The sequence below is a fragment of the Mustela lutreola genome, chromosome X, assembly GCF_030435805.1.
Source record: "Mustela lutreola isolate mMusLut2 chromosome X, mMusLut2.pri, whole genome shotgun sequence".
NCBI lineage: Eukaryota > Metazoa > Chordata > Mammalia > Carnivora > Mustelidae > Mustela > Mustela lutreola.
This window is the reverse complement of record NC_081308.1, coordinates 88,306,199-88,332,145: the sequence shown is the minus strand read 5'-3', so window position 1 is coordinate 88,332,145 and position 25,947 is coordinate 88,306,199. Positions and strand designations below refer to the sequence as shown.

The 25,947-nt window shown below is 38.4% G+C and overlaps 1 long non-coding RNA gene across 7 annotated transcripts in view; it reads left to right on the top strand.

Annotated features, from left to right (window-relative positions):
* LOC131821799 (uncharacterized) overlaps window positions 1–25,947 on the top strand; it is a 53,752-nt gene that overhangs the window by 6,080 nt on the left and 21,725 nt on the right. For 4 of the 7 annotated variants that reach the window (XR_009349987.1, XR_009349986.1, XR_009349983.1 and 1 more), the window contains exons 2-5: window positions 5,545–5,634; window positions 8,484–8,554; window positions 13,846–13,974; window positions 14,536–14,687. This is a non-coding gene — a long non-coding RNA (uncharacterized LOC131821799). Of the gene's footprint in view, window positions 1–5,544; window positions 5,635–6,271; window positions 6,431–8,483; window positions 8,555–13,845; window positions 13,975–14,535; window positions 14,688–16,730; window positions 16,883–18,554; window positions 18,632–25,947 lie in introns of those variants that run through there. The other 3 variants (XR_009349984.1, XR_009349989.1, XR_009349988.1) reach the window with 2 other exon arrangements.

Genomic DNA, 25,947 nt, shown 5'->3' with positions numbered 1-25,947 from the left:
TTTATGCTATTCAGGCCTTCGGGTGATTGAGTGAGGACCACCTACCTTATGGCTGGCTGCTTTACTGAAAGACTGCGCATTTAAATGTTTATTTCTTTCAAAAGTAGTCTTACAGAAACAACCAGAATAATGTTTGATCAAATATTTAGTCATTGTGGCCTAGAGAAGTTGATGCATAAAATTTAAATTTTAAAATTTATCACCCCAATATTCATTTGCCTAGATTTCCATATTAGCTTTTAGATATTATTGATAAAGTACTTAAACTGGGGAGAAAGTGTTCCAGAGAAAATTCTATAGGTCATCTCCAGAAAAATAATCACTAAAATCAAATAGATTAGTAGCGTTCAACCTTATATGTGTGGTTAAAATTGAATTGTGAAGTTTTCTTTCCCTATGCACAAATAAATCCACCTCAATGAGTTCCTGGGTTCTTGAGTGGTAAGAAAAAGAGGGAGAGAATATGTATAACTCTGTGTGTGTGTGTGTGTGTGTGTGTGTGTGTGTGTATGTATTGTTGCAGCTGGAAGGAATATTTCTTGTGAGGAATATATGTGGTGAATTACTATAAGTTATGTCAGTCCTTGGTTCCTAGCACATGTTAGGAGACAGATCAGGATGTTTGCTGTATGCTTTTTTCCCAGGTTTCCTTGGCCAGCACAGTTACCATGGTGACTCAGTGACTGCTGTGGGATTTGGTACAGCCTGAAAATCTGTTCATGATTCTTGCTTGAATCATTTATTACTATGATAGTTGTTAAATGTTGCTTTTATAATTTTATCATTCCTTCTAGATTTATTAATTGTTGTTCTGATGTTGGGTAGAGCTTCCTGCTCTCCCTTATGGTTTATTTATTTATTCATCCATTTATTTAACTACTCTGACTCATAGAGTCTTATGTTGCTGAAAAGGTCATCACCTAACATTATAATTATTTATTTTGTTGGTCATGTTGTCACAGAATTGGCCAGTGTTTGCCCCTTCAGGTTGGCTTCTGTGTCCGTTTGTTACCTCCCTAGAATTCTTTGAGCATGGACTTTGTTCTGTGAGCTTGAATATCTCCCAGTCTGTAGAAAGGAAGTAATTATGACCTCTCAGGGCATTGCTTTGAGGATTTAAAGAAAAAAAATCTGAAAATAATGACGTATAGCATGGGACATCTAGTAGACCCTCAGAATGTTAGTTCCTCATTCTAATTTTGCCTTCTTCATTCTGTCAACATAATGCCTCTGACATGAATATTCTATCATGACTACCAGATAGAATACTTGGACATGGAGCACCAAGTAGGGATGAGCCCCCATCTCCATAATGTGAGAGCTTCGGTCCCACTGCTGTGTGTGGGAGGGGGCTGTGGGATGGAGCTGGGGAAGAGGCACAGTGTCACTGCACAGCTTCTAGTGAACTGAGTGGGTATGGGCAAGCACACCCATTTCCCTTGTGTTTCATGTGTTTTCCCTTCCTCTTTTTTTTAAAGACTTTATTTATTTATTTGACAGATAGAGATCGCAAGTAGGCAGAGAGGCAGACAGAGAGAGAGGAGGAAGCAGGCTCCCTGCTGAGCAGAGAGCCTGATGTGGGGCTTGATCTCAGAACCCTGGGATCATGATTGGAGCTGAAGACAGAGGCTTTAACCCACTGAGCCACCCAGGCGCCCCTCCCTTCCTCTTACTTTTCTCTCTGTTCCATGTGCTGTCTATCCAGTGTTGTCAGCTTGATCCACCCATTATTAAATTTCCAATCCATCTTTTAACTCAGTTTTTTTGTATCTTCTTAAAGATAATTGCCTAGATTTACCTTTCTTTAACAGATGTAAGGGGGTGCCTGGGTGGCTCAGTGGGTTAAAGCCTCTGCCTTCAGCTTAGGTCATGATCCCAGAGTCCTGGGATCGAGCCCCAAATTGGGCTCTCTGCTTGGCAGGGAGCCTGCTTCCTCCTCTCTCTTTCTGCCTGCCTCTCTGCCTACTTGTAATCTCTGTCTGTCAAATAAATAAATAAAATCTTAAAAAAATTCTTTAAAAGAAAAACCAGATGTAAGGAGTAATGTTTTAATTCTGTAATTTCTTCTGCATATATTAGAATTCTATAAAACAAACTTCCTCTCAACAACTACGTGGTTACACTGAGGTATGGTCCACACAGAAGGGAAGGATGAATGCTTATTTCTTTTGTACTATTTCTGCTTTTTATAAATAATGAGTTGTTTCCCTTGGATCCTCCAAAGATGAACTGTGAATTTGCTATTTGTTTTTTATTTTTTGTTTTTTTTTAAGAGTGTCGTCATGAGTTCTAGATGCTTATATACTTGAGGTTGTAATCTACTGCAGCCATTAATGTTTTTGATGTTCAGTTGATCTATCTTAGGCCTGTGGGAGTTCCTTTGGGTTGACTTTTATCTCTTTGATATGCTTTCTGGTATGAGCTGTTTGGTCCTGGGTCATCTGCTATAATCCCTTCTTAACCCTAGAATCAGCTATTTCTTCAAGGAAGCCTGGTTCTTTTAGGGGTAAATATTTTTTTAGAGCACTCAGTCTGGGAACTAGAGATGCTCATTGCTACTGGGTTGGTCACTGTTGATTGTCCTTTTTACTACCTGGAACCTGTAAATATGTATTATATATTTTATGGGAATGTACATCATCTTCTTCCATCCTGGGCTTATAGGTTCCTCTGTCACCTTATAGGTAATCATTTTTCTCAACTGGGTTTTAACCTCCCAATTTTAAAAGATATAATAATTTATAATATATATTTATTAGTTTTTGTCCCTGTTCATTTGTAAAAAGGTGGCATATTCTACACCAGTGCTCTGCAATAAAAATTTCTGCAGAAATGAAAATGTTCTGTATCTGTTCTATCCAACTTGGTAGTCACTAGCTACATGTGGGTGTGTTTGGCAACTAAAATGTGGCTACTGGAACTGAGGAATTGAATTTTTAATTTCATTTAATAAAACTAATTTAAATTTAGGGGCACCTGGGTGGCTCAGTTGGCTAAATGTCCAACTCTTGGTTTTGGCTCAGATCATGATGTCAGGGTCCTGGGACCAAACCCTGGGTCCAGTGGGGACTCTGCTTCCCCCCTCTCTCTCCATCTGCCCCTCCCACTGCTCTTGCTCTTTCTCTCTAAAATACATCTTAAAAAATTTAAATAGTCCTGTGTGTCTATGACTATCATATTGGACAGAAATAGATCTATATATTTTTCTGTACCTTGCTTTTTTCACTAAACAATACAGCTATAGCACTATAGGGAGGGAGTCCTCATTGCTTTTCTTTTTTTTCTTATTGCTTTTCAAGCTGCATAGTATGCTAGGATATAGATGTGCCATAGGGTATTTATCCAGTCCCCTATTGGTGGACAGCTGTCTTATTTCTAGTTTTTTGCTGTTACGAATTTTTCTTTAAGGAATGACCTTGTTTGTAACTGATACTTTTTCATTTTTTGTATTATTTCTTTAGGATAGATTCTTTTTTTTTAACTGCATATTTTTTTATTAACATATAATGTATTATTAGCTCCAGGGGTACAGGTGTGTGCATCACCGGGTTTACACACTTCACAGCACTCACCATAGTAGGATAGATTCTTAAAAGAGAGATGACTGGTTCCAAGAGGAAATACGCATGTCATTTTACTAGATAGCATCAAATCCCATCTACAGAGTTTGAACCATTTCATATTACCTTCAGTGATGCATGGGAATGCTGATTTCCTCACATGCTAATTGGTGAGAAGAAATTTTTTTTTTTTAATGTCTTATCATGAGTTAGGCTGAGCAATTTTTACATGTTTAAGACACTTTTTTTTTTTGGTGAAATAGTTGTTTGTATGTATTGTCCCTTTTTCTTTCCTGGTGTTTTTTGGGGGTGTTTTGCCTTCATTTTTTTCATGACTCTGTGTATTATGGATATAACCATTTGCGATGTAGGTTGTAAATATTTTTCCCAATTTGTAATTTTTCATTTTGCTTTTGCTTTTGTTGTTTTTTTTTTTTTTTTTGCCATGTAACTTTTATTTTTTATTTAAAGATTTTATTTATTTATTTGACAGAAAGAGAGGGTTAGAGTGAGAACACAAGCAAGGTGAGTGGGAGAGGGAGAAGCAGGCTTTCCCGCTGAGCAGGGAGCCTGAAGCGGGGCTCAATTCCAGGACCCTGGGATCATGACCTGAGCCACAGGCAGGCACTTAATGACTGAGCCACCCAGGTGCCCCTGCCATGTAATTTTTAAATGAAATTAAATACATCACTTTCCCCCTAATTGCCTCTAGATTTGTAGGCATAGCTGGAAAAGTTCCCTCCACCTCCACGTTATAGAGGAATTTCAGTGGGTGTGCTTCTGTGGGCAGGAAGAGAGATGAGAGAAGTGAATCATATTAGGGTGTCAGGCATAGGAGGAGCACTTAGGGGAGGTGACCATATTGTAAGAAATCTGTGAAAACCATGTTACTAAGTCAGGAGAACTAGATGGTGAAGTCAGGATCCTGGTCTTGGGCTTGTCTTCGAGAGCTCAGTCTCTCTTCTTTCTCCTGTGGATGTGTGTCCAGACCCCACACAACTGGGAGATGAGGTCTTTAGTGAAGTAGAAATTCCATGCCACCTTAGATGGATCCTTCGTAGGTCTAAATGAGAGGACCACCCTTCTAGTGATAAGGAGAAACACAAAATCATTTCCAAAATCTTCCACATAACCTGGCTATGGACTAAAGAGAAAGTAAAACCTTTAGTTTGCAACCATGAGAGAACCAACACCGAAACCACACAATTGTTATCTTGTCTTTCACTCTCTGTGAGATCTCCTCAGGAGAAGGTTTCAGTCTCTTAGTGATATTCAAGATGATGGAGGTGTGTGTTACAAATTGCCTTTTCCCAGCGTCCCAGGGAATAGCATCTCCCTGTTCAACCACCTTATTTCCTGCTTAGATGCTGGGTTTCCATCTTGTCTCAGGGTCATGGTTGGGCTAAAGTTGCTTGGAATGGAGTCTATTTAAGGCCATACCTCACCATTCCTGGGTTGGACACTAATATTCACCTTGTAGCCTGTGGGTATTTCTAGATCTCCAGTCTAGATATCAAGAGAGGGAAGATGTGGATGCAGATGTGGAATTGGATGGACAGTGCCTGTCACACAGCAGGCATCTGATTCACATTTAATTAACATGAGATGTAGGTATAAAGGCATAAGTAGGGTATAAAATGATGCATATATCCTTTCATTGTTTTTATATAAATGTTTTTATGTAAATGTTTTTCAAGGAGATTGGGATCACATCACAGTTACTGATTTTGTAATCTGCTGTGAAGAAAACATTTTGTTTCTGTTTCTAAACATTGTGTCTTTTTACTGGGAAAAAATAACCTGTAGAAAATGAAGAAAGATGCTTTTAAGTAGATGCGTGTGGTCCTGTAGTTGGTCATCTGTAAAATGGGCAAGTTGGTACTAACCTCACAGACTGCTATGAGGAGAAATGAACAAACCAACAGGAAGTATCTGACATGTAATATTGTAAAACTTTGACACATATTCTGTGTTCTCTCCCCAGTAGAGGAGATGACTTTACCATGAACAACTCATAGAGACCACTGGGATTTGGAGCAGGAAAGCAAGTATATATCTTACGAGTATATATCCGGTATGTATTCTCTTTCAGAGCTTCCAAAGCAGACACACCCATTTTCTCACTTTATATGCTGTAGGAGCTCTAACAGAATCAGCAGATAGGATACTGTTTTTAGACATATATATATATTTTTTACTCAGCTATGTTTGGTCTTGGAGTTCCCAGCCTCTGGCTAGCCCAAAACATTGTCAGGTGTCTCCTGAACCTGAAACATCTTCCCTTTTCCCAGGCCTTATTTTCAGGCTTTTATTCACATTGTTACTCACTGAGGCCTGTACATCTGCAGCCTGATCTGGGCCATCCTGGTGAGAGATGCAGTGACTGCAGGGAATTCATTCTCTTGTGTCCAGACTAATATCCACATCCCTACATTCACTGAGGGACCCATTCTATTTTGAACTTGAGCTGATTTGTATTACATATGCTGGGCTGTATATATTTTCCTTTCCTTTTACTATTTTCATTGTACAAAGAAGGTGCTTTAGAAGTGTTTTAATCCACGTACATTGGTTGCCCTGGGCCCTGGGCTGAAGTAGCTGGTAACTAAACCTCCCCCTGAATCCCGCTGGTGAAACATTTCCCTTCTGGAAGCTGTGGGCTGAGAGCACTGGGCCATCTCATGCTCCCTCCCACATTCTCTCCACTGTAGGTTCCCACTTGGCTAACTGGGAGGTTAGACCCAGGAGCCTGCTTTCAGTTCAAGGGGCTTTATTTGGAGAGAAGAGAAAGAAGCATGCTGTGAAACTACTTTCCTCTCATGACCTTTACCAAGTCCTGGGGAGTGGAGACATCAGAAGACTTCTCCAGTGTAAGATTTTTTTGAGCAGCATGCTTGCCTTTCCCCTAGGCATCTGTAGTGTCCCTTACACTGTCATGTAGATTCAAAAATTAGTTTTGAGACTGCCTAGTATGTAATTCCCTTGGTTTAGTGATGTTCCCCATTCTGAGGCCGAACCACTTTGCTATGGGGAAGTCTAGGGATATTTACTTATTCTTCTTATTTTTTCACGCTCAAAACCAAGACAATTTTATGGTAGTTAAAAATGGATACTGCTCAAAAGGAAAAAAAATCATTAAATACCCTTGGAAGTCTATTTTCCATGGATAAGCACTGTGATCATTTGTATTTTTTTTTTCAGAAATTTTACTATGCTTGTATAATCATGCATTTTTAAGCTTAGCAATGATATAACCATCTACTTACAGTTTTGTAAATTACTTTTTTATGGTAAACACCATATTATTAAAGTGACTTCAAGCCAATCAGTATAATCCCATATAATAATAAAAGTGACCCTAAGATCTCTAATGATGCATTCTGGCATGATAATAATGATAAGAAAGTCAGTATTATGACTGACTCCCTTTGTTCTCCATAGTGGTGTACATGATAAACCTATACTTACTCAGTCATCACCACAGCCTATGAGGAGGAGCTACTGCTGCCTGACTTGAAGTATCAGGGAACCGAGGTGAAGTGAGGGCAGGGCTAGCAAGTCATAAGACCAAGATTTGAACAGATTCTGTGTGGCTTCTGAAACCCTGCATTTAACCAGTGTGCATAGACCCTCAGTCTTACTGTTGATTGCATTTAAAGGGCCACTGAAGTCATACTACATGCCATATACTCCAGGCAGATTTTCTTTTTCTTTCTTTTTTTATTAAGTTAGCCAACATGTAGTACATCATTAGTTTTTCATGTAGTGTTCAATGATTCATTAGTTGCATAACACCCAGTACTCATCAGATCATGTACCTTCCTTAATTAGGCAGGTTTTCTTATTTACTCATTGAGACAGCTCTGTGACAAAGGTCTGGTGAGTCCCATTTCACAGGTGTCCAAGCTCAGACTGACAAAGCCTACCTAAGTTACCTCTCTAGATTAGTGAAGGATGGGAATGAGGTTCCATCTCTTGCCCTCCCTAAGGGACACAGAGCAACCTCCCTTTCAGAAGATGGGCTTCCAAGGCTGGAGAACTGATTGGATCAGCTCCCGTACTATTGTAGCTTTGCAGGTACTCATTAAGCAACCCCTCTGGTTGATGAGGATAACAGAGGAGATGAAATCTCACCCTTTGTGCTAAGAGACCTGGGTATTGGGCCACGTGTGTTGGCTGATCCTCTAAGTGCTGACTTAGGCTGGGGCAGAAGCACAGATCAGACAGGTGATCCAGAGAGAAGGGAAGCAATAAGAACAGAGCTACTTTAAGCAAATGTATTTTATATTTAATTTCCTCTAATCTTAACAGCTTTAAATATACATTATTCAAATCAGGTACTGACTTTAAGGGAGTTTAAATACATTAGGGAAACAACTTATGTTCTTGGAATCAACAGCGAACTGGTATTATTTTAAAGTTTTTCACCTTTTGTCTTGAATCCTCCTGGGCTCTGAATGACTTAAACCCTAGGCAAGGTCTCTATGTGTTACTTAATTTTTAGAATTGTGAGCTACATAGTTTTTGTTACAATATTATTGAAATTTAAAACATTCTAAATGGAGAATATACTAAGAATTGTGTGAAAACAAGGGAGAAATCATTGGCAAACTACAGCTCATCTACTGGATTAGTGTCCATAGTTTGTGAAACACACTTAGTAATAAAAATTGGCTTGTAATTTAAATAGTAAATTCATGTAAAATTATAAATGAATAGTAAACATGTCAAAATATGCCCAAATCACAAGCATTAAAAAGATGCGAGTATAAATGCTTAGATTCATGTTGAGTGGAAAATATAATATGCAAAAGATGAGAAATGTGATTCCTTTTTTGGAAAAGACATATGTGTGTGTATGTGTATATTTGTGCACACACACACATGTGCAGGCATCTGTTTTCATGTATCCTTCACTTACAGGGACACATCTGGAGAGGAGCACTGTTCTATGACAACAGACCCCTTTGAGTCAGGCAGTAGGACTGTGGCTGGTAAGAAATGCAGGACAATTTCCGTTTATAAATGTACTTGCATATGTTGTTTGAAATACAGTATTTAGGAAAAAAGTATTTTGATGAAAATTTGAAAGCAGAATATACTTATAAACAGATTCAGAAAAGTAATGCACACATGTATTCATTACTTTGGAAAAGCATTCATTTTAAAAAATTACTTAGAAAAATGATGTAGGAAAAAATAGAATTGAAAGTGTTTCTCCCTGTACGCATGTGTGTTTATAGGTCTCTCTAGCTGTATCACCCCACATACTCACATTCACAAGTGCATCTTTATCTTCAGCTCAGACCAATGCTGGACAGCCAATCTCAGGCCGAGACAGCCCAGAAAGTGATGGTGATACAGCTGGATGGCTGCTAGTGGGTTAAAAAGTTCCATTAAACTCTGGCTGAAACTATTAGACCAAGATCCAAACTCCCGTCCCTTTCTTCCCCTTGCCGATCCCCCAGGTTTGAAACTCTTAGTGCTGACATTCTAGATCTGGCTACCTGGTGGCGTCCATCTCCCTTTTCCTTTTCTTTCTTTCTTTTTTTTTCTCTTTTTCTTTCTTTTTATTTATTTATTTTTTAAATAATATCTCTTTTTTTTAAAGATTTTATTTATTTATTTGACAGAGAGATCACAAGTAGACAGAGAGCAGGCAGAGAGAGGAAGGGAAGCAAGCTCCCTGCTGAGCAGGGAGTCCAATGCGGGACTCGATCCCAGGACCCTGAGATCATGACCTGAGCCGAAGGCAGCGGCATAACCCACTGAGCCACCCAGGCGCCCTTCCTTGTTTGTTTTTTTTTTTTTAGAGGAAACGAGTGCATTTAGCAAAGGGGAAGAAATATCAGATGGTTTGTTTACTAAGACACACCAATTGGCTCAGTTGGTTAAGCATCTGCCTTTGGCTCATGTCATGATCCTGGGGTCCTGGGATTGAGCCCTACATTGGGCTCCCTGCTCAGTGGGAAGTCTGCTTCTTCCTCTCCCCCTGCTTATGCTCTCTCTTTCTCTCTCTCAAATAAATAAATAAATAAAATCTTTTTTAAAAAGTAAAAAATGGGAAAATTCATATGAATACTAAAGGAATTCCATCCATAGTTGACCCTAAATCTAGTTCATGTTCATTGACGTATTTCTTCCCTCCCCAATATGGGTTGACATGTCCACATTGTAGACGTTCTCCGAGAGAGTAGGGCATTCATCCTCCATTGTTCCATCCTTATAAGCCTTCCAAACCTTCTTCCACCCCCTGTCATCTGTCCATGACACAGCACACAGCTGTCCAGACCCTGCCCAAAGGCCCCATCCTTTCAGTCACCTCCCTCCTGCCTCAGCTGCCTCTTCACACACACTGCCAAGGCATGCTACTGCCACCTAGTGTTTCATCATCTGCAGGACCTGGAGCATATGTTTTCGAATCTTCTACATTCATCAGTTTTCTCAGACAGAATTAGAATCATTCTGAACGTGGATTCAAAGGCTGTATTTTAAATGAAGGTATTGTGGTTTTTTGCTCCTAGCTGACCTTTCTTTATAGAGAAATTTAATGGTGGTGGTGAGTTGGTGCCATCTTGTGACAAAAAGCTGAACTGCAGCTTGAACTTGGCAGAGCAGGAAGGTGGGAGGGAGGGGCTGTGGCCCCAAACTACCCAGACAGAGCCTTCTGGAAATTGTGTGGAAAGGGGACATTTCCAAGGTATGGTTATTAAGGACCTTTGGACAGAAAGTGTAGTTTCCCATGTTGAAGAAAAAGCTCTATGTGAGTGGAGGCAAAAGATCCTTCTATTTTATTTTGTTTAAAGATTTTATTTATTTATTTGACAGGGAGAGCATGAGTACACAAGCAGGGGGAGAGGCAGGCAGAGGGAGAGGGAGAAGCAGGCTCCCCACTGAGCAAGGAGCCTGACTTAGAACTCGATACCAGGACCTTGGGATTATGTCCTGAGCTGAAGGCAGATGCTTAACCCACTGAGCCACCGAGGCACCCCTAAAAGATCCTTTTTATTTTTATTTTATTGGCCCATTAATTGGCAAAAAGGTTAGGTTAATGTAACAATAGAAAATAGTGACATAAGCTCAATTACATTTAAAAAACTAAAGTATGACTAAAGCAACATTTCAAATCTGTGGAGATATAATGGATGATTAAGAAGTGGTATTGAGATAGCTAAGTAACCAAAAGGTTAAAAAATAAATAGGAGCCCATTTTTCTATCTTGAAACAGCAGGATAGATTCCAAACAATTCTGAATGAAATGTAAAAAGAAAAGACAATCCATATAAGTATTAGAAGAAAACATAGGCGAATTATTCTATAACCCGTGTGGAAGAAAGTTTCCTCAATATAAATCAGTATCCAGGAGCAGTAAAGAAAAAGATTGATATATTTGACAATATAAAAATAAAAATGACAACTCTGCATGGCAAAAACATGCTAGCCTAGCCATTTAAGGACACTGGAAGAAATATTTGCAGCTAACATCTTTAACAAAGCATTGATATCCCCCCTATGTAAATGCTTATCAATATAGAGGCATGAAAAAACAGTGCTATCAAAGACAAAGAAATTAACAGTTAACAGAAAACAAGTTGTTTTTAAATGTATGAAAAATTGCCTTTAAATGTATGAAGAGTTTCCACCTTGCTTTAATTAAGAGAGATGCAATTAAAACTACACTAAGATATTGTTTCTTAACTGTTAGATTGGCAAAGATCCAAATATTTATCAATATATTCAGTTGGTGAGAATGTGGAAAAATATGTCCTTTCACTCCCTGCTCACGGAGGTGCAAAATGGTATAATTGCTGGAGTAGGCTTAATAGTGGTCCCCAAAGATACTAGGTCCTAATCCCTGGAACCTGTAAATATTGCTTATATGGAAAATGTTCTTTGCAGATGTGATTAAGTTGATGCTTTTAGGTATAATCATAATATATATATATATATATATATATATATATATATATATATGGCTGTTCACTGTGGCACTATCTGAATAGCAAGAGAATGGGAACAACCTAATGGTGGAGTTATTCTGGATTATCAAAATGGGTCCTAAATGCAAACCCAAGTGTCTTCATAAGAGAGACAGAGGGAGAGTTGACATAGACAGAAGAAGAAAGACAATGTGCCAAGGATATAGAGGCTGGAGTCATGAAGCCATAGCCTGAGACTGTTGGTAGATATTGAAAGCTGGAAGAGGCAGGGAAGCTTCCGTAGAGTCTCCAGGAGTGAAGCACTACTAATACCTTGATTTTGGCCCCATAAAACTAATTTTGGACTTTTAGCCTCCAAACTGTGAGATAATATTTCCATTTAATGACACTGAGTATGTGGTAATTTTTAAAGTAACTATAGGGAACAAATCATTACAGTGGGGAAATTGAAAGTATCTTGCAATTTTATATATGACCTTACTTTTTGACTCAGAAATCCTATTTCCAGAATTGTCCTAAAGATATACTGGCAATGACACAAAAAGATTTTTGATAGGGGTATAATAATAAATATAGATATAGATACTCACTCTGGTACTATTTGAATAGCAAAAGAATGGGAATAACTTTATACATCAGTTGTGTAATGGATAAGTAAACTATCACACAGTCACACAAGGTGTACACAAAGTACATTGTAAAAAGACTGATGAAAATCTCCACATATGACTGTGGAGGGATCTCCAGAATATAATGTTAAATGAAAAAGTCAGTGTATTCAAAGTTATAAATTGCATGGTACTTTTTATCTAGGAAAGGGGGAATGCAAATGTAAAAATGTTTTACTTGTATTAAAAGTAAAAGGACTTCTCTTTTGGGGACCAGAAGGAGTAGATACACTCCCTGTTACTACTAGGTGCAGCTGAAATCTCTGGGTATTACATGGGCAACAAATACAAGACTCTGAAAGGTGGAGAGGAAAAAGACAGACTGTCTTGGGACTTTGGAACCTAAGTAATGATACACAGTGAATTCTCTTGGTTGTATTTTGCCTTGTATATACCAGACTGGGTGCTAGAGGAATAGGGAACTAAAAAAATGCCAATAGGAAAAGATGAGAAGAACCCCCAGAGAATCTTTTCTCTGGACAAAGAACCAGAAAGGGGGGAACCCAACAAGAAAGATAGTTTTTAGACAACTGCCCAAACACCACAGAGTGAAGCATAGCTCCACCTCCACCATGCCAGCAAAAGTTGAGTGGGGAGCATGGGTTCCATGCCCACACAATTGTAATTAGGCACCCATCCTTACCCTTGGGGGATATGAGAAAAGACTGTATGTAGAACAGAGACTTTCATTCCAACCTGGGGGAAATGAGCACCCCTCCTCATGGCGTCAGTGGAGACCATGTGGGAGCCTACCTTCCAACCCCATTCAGTGATAATGAGGTACCTTCTCCTCTTTTAGAAGTTTTGTGACCATCCAATAAGGAGAAGGCCTCCTCCCCTCCACAGTGTCAGTGGAGATCACACGGAAGGCAGTAAGGAAGGGTCCTCCCCACCTGCCAGGGTGGTGTCAGTGGAGGCCTGGCGGGGGGTAGTGAAATCATACTTCTGCCAAACAGGAACAAGGCATTCCTTCCCTTCCACTACCATGCACAAACACCCCCCACCCCATGTCAGTGGAGCTGAGAGGGGGAACCTGGACTTTTATCTTTTTGCTGTCTGTTTCTGGTTAGGAACACATGCTTGGAGTTGCAAACATCCATGAAGAGAGGATAGCAACACCTCATAGCAAGTTTGCGGTGAAGAACTAAATCTAGTCAACAACATGAAGAACCTTTCCCTAGGGCCTGCTTTAACTAAATGCTTCATAAATATTAGATGTCTGTACCCCCCCAAATCAGATAACTCCTGTATCTCCTTTATCTGCCGCTCAGATAGGGCCCTGAACCTGGACATAGGTCAGAATCACCTTGGAATCCTTTTCTAAACCCTCATCTGAAACTCTCTGGTTGGGAGAAATGGGACTTCCATCTCAAAGGCCGTTTAAGTTATTCATCTGTCGTAACATGGGCCTTAGGAAACAGATATGCCTATTTGACATAACGTTGTATGTGAGACTCCATTTTCCCTTCATTCCTCCAATACCAGCTTATTATTGCTAATATGGTTGCTCATTTCCCTGAACTTGCTCCAATGGAGGGGTGATCACCGGCAGCTAGTGGTGGTGGTCTGAAGAGTGAAGGTGGTTTGCTTTTGGTGAAAGGGGACCTAGTGTTGTATTAGGCACTTAGTTATTCCAGTAAAACACAGTGATTGCTGGATCTGTCTCTCCCTGTATAGCTCTTCATGGTGGATGGCCCAGCTCATATCAGGTGCCTGAAGGAGGCAGGTTCTGAGGATGTGTCCGGATGGCTTCTACTCTAGCAGTCCTCAGGAGAGCCCATCACCTTACATCCCTGGTGGAATATGGTATCTGGCTAAAGAGAGTGCATAGATCTGAAAAAAGCATGTTGTGGAACAGCTCCTTTGAGGTTCACAAACTAGCCTAAAAGTAGAGAAGCTGCTTTGATCTCATCATGGGAGAAGAGGTTTAGCAGGTGGAATTTTATTTCATCAGCAGCTATAGCCTGTGTAGTAAGCCCTTGAGGCCCATCTTAGAGAGACTTTTTTTTCCCTAAAAACAATGAATCATCCGGTTTAGGAAGAAACTTACTTGGTCTTAAACATACATTTAATATACATTAACATAAATACACCTAAATTGTTCTGTGTAAATAATCAGCAATTCTCATGTCTTTCAGATGGGTATGGAAATGTGCATTTGTTAGATCTTCCTAGTAATATGACATTGTAACAGATTTTTCTCTGGTGCCCATGATTTTTTCCTATTATATAATGAAATGTTTTAAAGAGCCAGAAAATTTCCAAGTGTTAGTTAAAGATATCAGTGACAAGAAATTATTATTATTACTGTTATTATATTATTATTGTTATTATTATTATTTTAAAGATTTTATCCACTTGTTTCAGAGAAAGAGAGAGCAAGGGGAGTAGCAGAGAGAGAGGGACAAACAGACTCCTCACCGAGTGCAGAGCCCAACGTGGAACTCGATCCAAGGACCCCAAGACCACGACCATAGCTGAAACCAAGAGACAGACTCTCAAACAACTGAGCCACCCAGGTACCCCTAGAACTTAACATAAAAAAGATAATTATTACCCTAGAGTTTGCCCTCTTATAATGATACTCAGCTACATTCCCTAAAATAACCAGTTACACTTAAATGTCATTATGATTATTTTCCTAGAATAGAATATTTTTATTTCCATACTTTAGAAGGATATGGACATCAACTTTCCCTAAGTATTTGGATATATTTCACTAAAATGATTATTTCTATTTTGGTTATATGTAGCATGGACAAATTTGGTAAGACAGTGTGTGGATCTGCTAATGTTACAAGAACACAGTTGTGGAAATCTTTTCCCTGATTTATTTAATTGCATCAGAGAATTTGAATATATAAATATATGTAAAGTACTTTATTGATGTATGATTGACATACAGTACACTGCATATTTAAAGTATATGCTTTGATAAGCTTTGTTGCATGTATGTACCTGTGAATCTAATACTAATACAGTCAAGATAATGAACATATCCATCACCTTAAAAACATTCTTTGTGCCCCTTGGTAATACCCCCATCTACCGCTTTCCATCCTCTCTCTCTCCACATCACTCTACCCCATTCCCAGGCAATTACTGATCTTCTGTCAGTATGGGTTAGATTTCTTTTCTTACAGTTGTATGTGAATAGAATATTCAGTGTGTATTTTGTCTTGTTTCCTACAATCTAATTATTTCTAGATTTATCCATTTGTTGCATGTATGGATAGTTCCTCCTTTTTATGATTGACTAATATTCCATTATTCCATTGTATGGATGTATCACAATTTGTTCTGTCCATTTACCTGGTCATGAATATTTGAGTTGTTTCCGATTTGGGGCTCTCTGCATTGGTGGTATAGTGGTGAGCATAGCTGCCTTCCACTTTGGGGCTCTTATAAATAAAGCTGCTATGAATATTTGTATATGAGTCTTCATTTGGACATAACATTTTCTTTCTCTAGGGTAAATACTTAGGAGTACAATGGCTGGGACATATAGTAGGTGTAAGATTGACATTTTAAGAAACTGGCAAACTGTTTTCCAAAGTGTTGGCACCATTTCTCATTGCCATTAGCAGTGTATGAGAGTTCCATCCTCCACAACCCTGCCAGGACTTGGTATGGTCAGTTTTTTTAATGTTGGCTGTTCTTAGAAGGGTGTAGTGGTATGTTGTAGTTTTTATTTATATTTCCCTAATGGATTTGAATATTTGAGAAAAGTTTGTTTAGCATCTTTTCAAGTGCTTATTTAACATTTATGTATGTTTTTAAAAAATATTTTATTTATTTATTTGATAGACAGAGATCACAAGTAGGCAGAGAGGCAGGAAGAGAGAGAGAGAGGAGGAAGCAGGCTCCCTGTGGAGCAGAGCCCTATGCGGGACTCGATCCCAGGACCCTGAGATCATGACCTAAGCCATAGGTAGAGGCTTAACTCACTGAGCCACCCAGGTGCCCAAACATTTATGTATCTTTTTTTAAAAATTATTAAAGTGATTTATTTATTTTCAGAAAAACACTATTCATTATTTTTGCACCACAGCCAGTGCTCCATGCAATCCATGCCCTCTATAATACCCACCACATGGTACCCCAACCTCCCATCCCCCCACCACTTCAAACCCCTCAGATTGTTTTTCAGAGTCCATAGTCTCTCATGATTCACCTCCCCTTCCAATTTACCCCAACTCCCTTCTCTCTAACAGTGTTTGTTCAAAATTTTTTTGCCCATTTATTTGTTAGAGTAACTGTTTTCTTGTTAATGACCATTGTGAGAAATTCTGTATTCTGGATACAAGTCCTTTATCAGAGTTCTAATTTACAAATATTTTCTCCCGGTCAGTGGCTTATCTTTTAATTCTCTCAATAGTGTCTTTGGAAGTGTAGAAATTTTTAACTTTGAGGAAGTCCAGTTTATTGATTTGTTCACTTATTAATTATAGTTTCGATTTCGCATCTATGAAATCTTCACCTAACCCAAGGTCATAAGGATTTTTTTCCTTTCTTTTTCTTTTCTTTTTTTTTAATTTATATTTTATTCATTTATTTGACAGAGAGACAGTGGGATCAGGAACATAAGCAGAGGGAGTGGGAGAGGGAGAAGCAGGCTTCCCGCAGAGCAGGGAACCGGACACAGGGCTCCATCCCAGGACCCTGGGATCATGACCTGAGCCAAAGGCAGATGCTTAACGATGGAGCTACCCAGGTACCCCTCTCATTTGTTTTATTTTAGAAGTTTTGGGTTTTATATTTAGGTCTATGATCCATTTTGAGTTGATGTTTGTATATGGTAAGATACATGGATGATTGTGCATATGGATATGCACTCATATTGTACTCAATATGTCTCAACTCCATTTGTTGAAAGACTCTCCTCTCTCCACTGAATTGCTTTTGCAATTTTGTCAAAAATCAGTTGTTCATATGGGTGTGAACTCTGGACTCTTAATTCTGTTCCTTTGATCTTCTTCCTGTCTACCTTGATGCCAATACCACACTGTTCTGGTTACTGAAGGCTTTATCATAACTCTTGAAATCAGGTAGTTTTGATCTTCCAGCTTTGTTCTTTTTTTAAAAAAAATTTGAGTAGTTGACACACAATGTCATACTAGTTTCAGGTGTACAACATTTTGATTCAAGAAGTTTATACGTTATTCTGTGTTCATCACAAGTGTAGCTACCATCTGTCCCCATACAAACACTATTACAAAGCTGTTGACTATGCTCTGCCTTTTATTTCTGTGACCTATTCATTCCATAGCTGGAAGCCTGTATTTCCCATTTCCCTTCAGCCATTTTGTCCATCCTCCAACCCCCTCCCCTCTGGCAACCATCAGTTTGTTCTCTGTATTTATAGGTCTGATTCTGCTCTTTGTTTATTCATTTGCTTTTTTAGATTCCACATATGAGTGAAATCATATGGTATTTGTCTGTCTTAGTCTGACTTGCTTCACTTAGCATAATACCCTCTGGGTCCATCCATGTTGTAAATAGCACAATCTAATTTGTTCTTTTTCAAAGTTGTTCTTATAATCTAGGTCCTTTACATTTCAACATGAATTTTAGAATCAACTTCTTAGTTTCTTAAAAACAAAATGTGTGCTAGGATTTTTATTAGGATTACAGTGAATCTGTAGATCAGTTTGAGCAGAACAGAATCTTAATAATACTAGTGTTCTGACACATGAAAATGGTATATCCCTCTATTTAGTTGGATCTTTAATTTCTGTCAGCAGTGTTTTGTACTGTTCAATGTACCTACCTTTACATATAAGTAGAGAGATGATTCCCAAGTATTTTATACTTTTTGGTACTATCATGAATGATAGTATTTTTAAAAAATTTTTATTATTTTTTAAAGATTTTATTTATTTGACAGAAAGAGAGACAGCCAGAGAAAGAACACAAGCAGGCGGAGTGGGAGAGGGAGAAGCTGGCTTCCTGCCGAGCAGGGAGCCTGAAGCGGTGCTCAATTCCAGGACCCTGGGATCATGACCTGAGCTGAAGGCAGACACTTAATGACTGAGCCACCCAGGTGTCCAAATGACACTATCTTTTAATTGCAATTTACACATATATTTTCACTAAACTCTCAGAAGCCAAAATGTTGAAAAATAGCCATCGAGGAATCTTTTTGGTTGAAAGCTCAGGCTACTTCCTCTGCAGTGGAAAAAGTACTTGATGTATAACATGCATTTGTTTGTATTTTTATATCAGCTTTTAGAGGTTATTGGCAATGTATTGAAACTAGGGAGAAAAATGTTCCAAAGACAAGTCTACAGTTCATCTGTAAAAAATAGTTTAGTAGTTTTCAAGTTTGTATGTGTATTTAGAATTGAATCCATTGAATTGTAGTGTTTTTCTTTTTTACTCCCCAGATATTCCACTATAATGAATTCTTGGGATCTCGAGTGGGGAGAGAAGAGGAAGAAGCATATGTGAATGTGGTACATATGTATGCACATATGTATATATTACTAAAGCTGCTGGGAATATATTGTCAGGAATACTTGAGGGGTGAATTACTGTGTGTTATGTCAGTCCAGCCCAATTCCTAGCACATGTTAGGAACCAAATGAGGGTGGTTGCTGTTTGCTTTTTCCTAGCTTTCCCTGGCCAATATGTTTATATGTTTACCATAGTGACTCAGTGACTGCTGTGGGATTTGATGCAGACTGATGCACTCAGATCTGTTGCCTGGATCATTTGTTACTATGATAGTTATCAAGTGTTGCTTTCCTTTTTTTTTTTTTTTACAAACTAAATGTTATTAATTTCATACCTTATATAAAACTTTAATCATTTCATTTTATTTTTTTCATCTGATAAGTGGCAATGTGGGTGGAGGAAATAGGAGATGGAGATTAAAGAGTACACTTATCATGATGCATGATGTTGAGCATCTTTTCATGTGTCCATTGGCTATCTGGATGTGTTCTTTGGAGAAATGTCTATTCATGTCTTCTGTCTATTTTTTAATTGTGTTATTTGTTTTTTGGGGTCTTAAGTTTTATATGTTCTTTAATATTTTCACACTAACCCTTTATCAGAGATATCATTTGCAAATATCTTCTCCCATTCCATTGGTTGCCTTTTAGTTTTGCTGATTGTTTCCTTCATTGTGCAGAAGCTTTTTATTCTGATGTAGTCTTGATAATTTATTTTTACTTTTGTTTCCCTTGACTCAGGAGACATATCTAGAAAGAAATTGCTATAGCTGATGTCAAAGAAGTTACTGCTTGTGTTCTAGGATTTTTATGGTATCAGGTCTCACATTTAGGTCTTTAATTCATTTTAAGTTAATTTTTGTGTATGGTGTAAGAAAGTGGTCTAGTTTCATTGTTTTGGATGTTGCTGTCCAGTTTTCCCAACACTATTTGTTGAAGAGCCTGTCTTTTTCCCGTTGGATATTTTTTCCTGCTTTGTTGAAGATTGACCATATAATTGTGGGTTTATTTCTGGGATTTGTATTCTGTTCCTTTGACTTGTGCCAGTATCATAGCATGTTTTTTTCTTTTTTATTTTTCAGTAGACTCCATGCCCAACATGGGACATGAACTCATGACCCTGAGATCAAGAGTCCCACACTCTATTGATGGAGCCAACTAGGTGCTCCTCATTACCATACTGTCTTGATTAGTATAGCTTTGTACTATAGCTTGAGGTCTGGAATTGTGATGCCTCCAGCTTTGCTTTTCATTTTCAAGATTACTTTGGCTATTTGGGATCTTTTGTGTTTCAAAACAAATTTTAGGATTATTTGTTACAGTTCTGTGAAAAATGCTGTTGGCATTTTGATAGGGATTGCATTAAGTGTGTACATTTCTTGGGGTAAAATAAACATTTTAACAATATTTATTCTTCCAATCCATGAACGTAGAATGTCTTTCCATTTCTTTGTGTCATCAATTTCTTTCATCAATGTTTTATAGTTTTCAGAGTATAGATCCTTTACCTCTTTGGTTAGGTTTATTTCTGGGTATCTTATTGTTTTGGGTATAATTGTAGATGGAATTGTTTTCTTAATTTCTCTTTCTGCTGCCTTGTTTTTGGTGCATAGAAATGAAACATTTCTGTACACTGATTTTGTGTACGGTGACTTTGCTGAATTTGTTTTTCAGTTCTAGCAGTTTTTTGGTGGAGTCTTTAGGGTTTTCTATATATAATACCATATCATCTGCAAATGGTGAAAGTCTTACTACCTTCTTGCCTTTGGATGCCTTTTATTTCTTTTTGTTGTCTGATTGCTGTCGCTATGACTTCCAGTACTATGTTAAATAACAGTGGTGAGAGTGGACATCCTTGTCTTGTTCCTGACCTTAGGGGAAAAGCTCTCAGTTTTTCCCATTAAATATGTTAGCTTTGGGTTTTTCATAGATGGCCTTTACTATGTTGAGGTATGTTTCCTGTAAACTGACTTTGTTGAAGGTTTTTAACGTGAATAATACTATATTTTGCCAAATGCTTCTTCTGCATCGGTTGAAATAATCTTATCCTTTCTCTTATTGATATGATGTATCACGTTGATTGATTTATGAATATTGAACCAGCCTTGCAACCCAGGAATAAATCCCACTTGATTGTGGTAAGTGATTTTTTGAAATGTATTTTTGGGTTTGGTTTGCTAGTATGTGGTTGAGAGTTTTTCATCTATTTTTGTCAGAGATACTGGCCTATAGTTTTTTTGTTGTTGTTGTCTTTATCTGGTTTCTGATAATGCTTGCCTCATAGATTGAGTTGGGAAGTTTTCCTTCCTTTTTTATGTTTTGGAATAGTTTGAGAAGAATGGATATTAACTTTTCTTTAAATGTTCAGCAGAACATGTGAAGCTCTCTGGTCCTGAAGTTTGGTTTTTGGGAGTTTTCTGATTAGTGATTCAATTTTTCTCTTCCAATTTTCTATTTCTTCCAGCTTTACTTTTGGTAGTTTATATATTTCAAGGAATTTATCCATTTCTTCAAAGTTGTCCCATTTGTTGGCATATAGGTTTTCATAATATTATGTTACAGTTTATATTTTTGTGTTGTTAGTTGTTATTTCTTTTTTTTTAATTTTATTTATATATTTGAGAGAGAGAAATCACAAGTAGGCAGAGAGGCAGGCAGAGAGAGAGAGGGGCAAGCAGGCTCCCTGCCCAGCAGAGAGCCCAATGCGGGGCTCGATCCCTGAGATCATGACCTGGACCAAAAGCAGAGGCTTAACCCACTGAGCCACCCAGGCGCGCCCCGTTGGTTGTTATTTCTCCTCTTTCGTTAGTAATTTTGTTTGAGTCGTCCCTCTTTTTAAAATGATTCTTGCTATAGGTTTCTCAATTTTGTTGATCTTTTCAAAGAACCAGCTTCTGGTTTCATTGATCTATTCTGTTGTTTTCTTTTTAAATTTCTATATCATTTATTTCTGCTCTGATCTGTTTTTTCCATCCTTTTGCTGGTTTGGGGTTTTGTTTGTTCTTTTTCTAGCTCTTTTAGGTATAGGGTTAGGTTGTTTATTGGAGATTTTTCTTGCTTCTTGAGGTATGCCTGTGTTGCTATAAATTTCTCTCTTAGAACCACATTTGCTGCATCCCAAAGATTTTAGACTGTTGTGCTTGCATTTTCATGTAATTTTTTATTTCTTATTTGATTTCTATGTTTACCCATTCATTGTTTAGTAGCATGTTATTTAACCTCCATGTATTTTATGATCTTTCCAAGTTTTTTCCTGTGGTTGATTTCAAGGCAGAGGCTTTAAGCCACTGAGCCACCCAGGCGCCCCTCCCCTTAATTTTAATCTGTAGGTGTGTTTTGGTCTGAAACAAGCCTCTTATAGTCAGTACATAGATGGTCTTTTTTTTTTTTTAAGTAGGCTCCATACCCAGCATGGAGCCCCATGTGGGACCTGGACTCAACGACCGTGAGATCAAGACCTGAGCTAAAAGCAAGAGTTGGACACTCAACTGAATGAGACACACAGGAACCCCAGGTCTTCTTTTATTTATCCACTCTGTCACCCTGTGTCTTTTGATTGGAGTGTTTAGTCCATTTACATTCAAAGTAATTATTTACAGATAGTATTTATTAGCATTTTGTTACTTGTTTTTTTTTTTTTTTCCTATAGATTTTCTATGATTCTTCTCTTGCTCTCTTTCATGATTTGTTGGCTTTCTTTAGTGATATACTTGGATTCCTTTCCTTCATTTTTTGCATATCAATTACTGGTTTTTGATTTGTGTTTGCCATTAGGTTTGTATGTAATATCTTCTGCATATAGCAGTCTATATTATCTTGATGGTTGCTTAAACTCATTCTTTACTCCTCTTCCTCCCATGTTTTAGGTATGTTATGTCACATTTTATATCCTTTTGTTTTATGAATTCTTTGCCTGATTTTTACAGTAATATTTATTTTATTGCTTTTGTGTTTTTTACTTTTTATACTCTCACTTATTATTTTCCTTTCTACTCAGAGTCCCCTTAAATATTTGTTGAAGGGCTGCTTAGTGGTCATGGACTCCTTTAGTTTTTGTTTGTCTGAGAAACTCTTTATCTCTACTTCTATTCCGAATGATAGCATTGCTGGATAGAGTATTCTTGGCTGCAGATTTTTCCCATTCAGCACTTCGAATATATCATAACACTCCCTTCTAGCTTGGAAAGTTCTTGCTAAAAAATTCACTGATAAGCTTATGAGGATATCCTCTTTTTTTCTTAAAAGATTTTATTTATTTATTCATGAGAAATGGAGAGAGGGAGGCAGAGGTAGTGGGAGAAGCAGGCTCCCCACAGAGCAGGGAGCCCAATGTGGGACTCAATCCCAGGACTCTGAGATCAGGACCTGAGTGGAAGGCAGATGCTTAACTGACCAAGCCATCCAGGTGCCCCATGGGGATTTCCTTTTATGTAACTGTCTTCTCTTGCTGCTCTAAAATTTTTTTCTTTATTGCTCTTTTAAAAAAAATATTTTATTAATTAATTTAAGAGAGAGTGAGAGAGAGGGCATGAGCAGGGAGAAGGAGCAGAAGCAGAGGGAGAAGCAGACTCCTCACTGAGCAGGAAGCCTGATGTGGGACTTGATCCCAGGACCCTGAGATCACAACATGAGCCGAAGGCAGACGCTCAACCAGCTGAGCCACCCAGGCACCCTATTGCTCCTTTTTGACCTTTTAATTACTTTGGTCTCTTATTGTGGTTTGATCCTGTTCTTTCATTTAGGAGATGTTTAACTATCTCCTCATTTTGTCTCACTTTCTATGTGTTTCTGTATGTTAGGAAAGTCTACTAATTCTCTTGTTCTGTATGATAATAGCCTTATATTACAAGGTGTGGACCTCCTTGGGGTGAATTTGGAGGGGAATGGATCTCTATGCCTCGTGGATCTAGATATATGCTTCTTTCCCCAGACTAGTGAGATTTTCAGCTATTATTTCTTCACATAAAATTTCTGCCCCTTTATCTCTCTTCTTCTGCTGAGATCCTAATAATGAAGATGTTATTACACTCGATGGAGTCACTGAGTTCCCTAAGACCATTCTCAATTTGCATAATTTTCTTTCCTCTCCTTTGCTCAGCTTGGTTATTTTCCATTACTCTGTCTTCCCGGTCATTAATTCACTTGTTCCTCTGCTTTACCTTGCTTGCTATTTATTCAATCAAGTGTATTTTTAATTTTAATTTCTTTTATTGTGCACTTGATCTCTGATTGGTTCTTTTTTTTTTTTTAATCTCTGTGTAAAGGGTCTTCCTGATGTCCTCTACTCTTTTCTCTGTTCCAGTGAGTATCTTTATGATCATTACTTTAAATTATCTATCAGACATACAACTTGTACCTGTTTCACTTTGGTCTCTTGTTGTGGTTTGGTCCTGTTCTTTCATTTAGGAGATGTTTCCCTATCTCCTCATTTTGTCTCACTTTCTGTGTGTTTCTGTATGTTAGGAAAGTCTACTAATTCTCTTGTTCTGAATGATAATCGCCTTAAAAAGAAGAGGTCCTGTAGTGCCCTGCAGTGTAGTGTCCCCTGCTCCCCAGGGCCTGGTGCTTCTGCTTGTGTTTCCTGTGTGTATTGTATGTGTTCTGCTATTGAGTCTTGGCCTCTTTTTCCTTCAGTCCAGTAATCTGCAGAGGCTCCCTTTGCTTATTTTGGGTAGCAAGTTGTGCAGTGGTCTGCTTGCTGAAGCTGAGGTCCCGCCATCCGAAGCTTCTTCAGGTTGGCTTCTCTGTCTGTTTGTCATTTCCTTAGGGGTCTTTGAGCATGGACTTTTTACTTTCTGAGCTGGAGTATTTCCCTGTCTATAGAAAGAAAGCAACGTTGCCCATGTTAGAGCAATACTTTGAGGATTTAAAGAAAAAAAGTCTGAAAATAATGACTTATATTGGGTGGCATTTAGTAGGCCCTCTAAATGCTAGTTGCCTCTTCCAACTTGGCCTCCTTAATTCTGTCAATGTGATCCCACCTCTGACATAAACCTCATAGTATAACTACCAGAGAGAGTACTTGGACATGGAACAGTAAACAGGGATGAGGCCTCATTTCCATGATATGAGAGCTTCAGTGTCACTTGTGTGTGTGGGAGGGGGCTATGCATCATTGCACAGCTTTCTGTGAACTGAGTGGGCACAGGCAAGCTTGTGCTCACCCTTTCCCCTGTCTTTCATGTGCTTTCCCTTCCTCTCACTTTTTCCTCTATTCCAACTTCTGTCTGATTCCTTGACTTTCCCTTCTAGTAGAACATCAGAGAAAGGTGTGGAGTGTAGGCCCTCCAAACAGGAGCTGATAGAGAAGAACCAAGTATAATTTCCAGTGTGCTAGTCAGTTTCCTGGAGCAAGAATGAAGACATCGGGTTCCCATCATTGGGAAACGTTAGGTAAGTCACTACCCTTCCACCAGCCTCATCTATACTTTAGTAAAGTGATACCCAATTCCTCCCCCTACACAGGAATATTGTTGAATTTAAGTGTGATTTTATGTGGGGAAGCAATCTGTGGTCATAGGTAGGAGGGAAGGACCAGTGCCCCCTTTGAGTAATTATATTAATGGAGATGCCCTTCATATCACATAATCTGCATGGTATGCATTAATGTTACACAAATATCAGATGTTTAGGTCAGGATTTTGCCAAGTGTGGTTCATGGACCACTTCATCAAAATTGTCAGGGAGTGTTGGTGGAAACTTAAGATTCCTGGGCTCATCCTAGGTCTGCTGTATCCCAAACAGGGAGGTAGGTGGGAAGGGTTTAAATTTTGAATAATTTGGTTCAAATAGTTGGTTCTGGCTCATTCCAATTTGAAAAGAACTCTGGATTTACAACAAAATGTTCTTAAAATTTTGAATCTTTGGCATCTAATTTATTTGTCAAATATCTGTGTCTGCTCCTGTGTGTCAAATAGGTAATAATTCCTTCATTTAGGTCATACATTTTTAGTGATTTATATGTGAGGCCTTAAACTAGGTACTGGGAATATAGCACAGAGAACAAGATAGGCAGAGTTTCTGGTGCTTTCATTCAGATTCGGGAAAACTGGCAATAAGCTGTTAGATCATAAGTGGGTCAGTTCCATTTGGGCTTTAGGAAGGTAAACACATACACAGAAGAGAAAATGATGGGTCAGGGATTACTTAGATTGGGCTGTCCATAAAGTTCTTTCTCAGGAAGTGGCATTTGAGGTGAGTCCTGAAGGACAAGAGGCTACTAGGCCTAGGCTGGCTTCTTGATTTGTGATGTGTGTGGCATCATTTGTTCCAGGAGCTGATGATGAGCTTGAGTGGCTGGATCCTGGCAGATAGAGTACAGATG